This window comes from Montipora capricornis, chromosome 10 (genome assembly GCF_036669925.1).
Source record: "Montipora capricornis isolate CH-2021 chromosome 10, ASM3666992v2, whole genome shotgun sequence".
Classification (NCBI taxonomy): domain Eukaryota; kingdom Metazoa; phylum Cnidaria; class Anthozoa; order Scleractinia; family Acroporidae; genus Montipora; species Montipora capricornis.
This window is the reverse complement of record NC_090892.1, coordinates 21,209,878-21,210,794: the sequence shown is the minus strand read 5'-3', so window position 1 is coordinate 21,210,794 and position 917 is coordinate 21,209,878. Positions and strand designations below refer to the sequence as shown.

General features: G+C 42.2%; 1 non-coding gene across 1 annotated transcript; it reads left to right on the top strand.

Moving 5' to 3' along the window:
* Nucleotides 1-618: 618 nt before the first annotated feature.
* On the top strand, nucleotides 619-692 carry Trnaf-aaa (transfer RNA phenylalanine (anticodon AAA)). Its single transcript has one exon. It is a non-coding gene; the product is annotated as a tRNA-Phe (tRNA).
* The last annotated feature ends 225 nt before the right edge of the window (nucleotides 693-917 follow it).

Genomic DNA, 917 nt, shown 5'->3' with positions numbered 1-917 from the left:
TTTGGTGAAAGTTTCTTTTGCTTCTTTTTGTTTTTCAATATCGACTTCTTTTAATGAAAAGTCTTGCCGAATATCAACGTTGAAAAGCATTTGGGAGTAGAAAAATATACACCTTGGTTAATTTTTAATCTGGGATTAGCGTTAATCGGCTCTTGAACAACCGGGTCCAAGTTACCTTGGACTTGAATCTCACTTTCATGAAGACGCCAGCTGTCAAACGTGTCAATTTGATAAGTACAAAAGGGACTAATGGCAACTTAGCAATCACGCGTCCCCTAATCAAACGAAACAATCATATTCGTAACTGAACAGAGAGAGAAGCACACACAGTGTATTTTTACCCTTCGACGCACTCATCTCAAAAACTGGTTTTTGCCCTGAGCGGGACTCGAAAGGTAAAAATGCACGGTGTGTGCTTCTCTCTCTCTCTCTCTCTCTCTCTCCAGTTACGTATAGTATAGCCTTTCATTTGCCTCGAAATTTCTAACTTTCATTTGTTCTAAGCCCCGTTTGGGATTATAGAGGCAAGGATCCACACTCAAGTGAAGAAACGTTGGGCACTAGGGATCCCCACGCTGCTAAGTCGCCCCATTAATCTGCTGCGTTGCCAGTGTGGTAGCCTTGATGGTGTAGTGACTTAGCATGCCAGACTAAAAATCAGGGGGACGTGGGTTCGAGTCCCGCTCAGGGCAAAAACTAAGTTTTCGGATGAGTGTGTCGAAAAGTAAAATGCTCTGAGTGTGCTTCCCTTTCTATTCAGTTACGTATAGTATAGCCTTTCATTTGTTTCGAAATTTCTAACTTTCATTTGAACCAATCATATTGATTTGTGTGTTTGTAAGAAATATCAACCTATCCGAGCTTGAGGGTCAGATCCTGACCCTAGCGCGCGTCTGCATGATAGTGAGATTCACGTC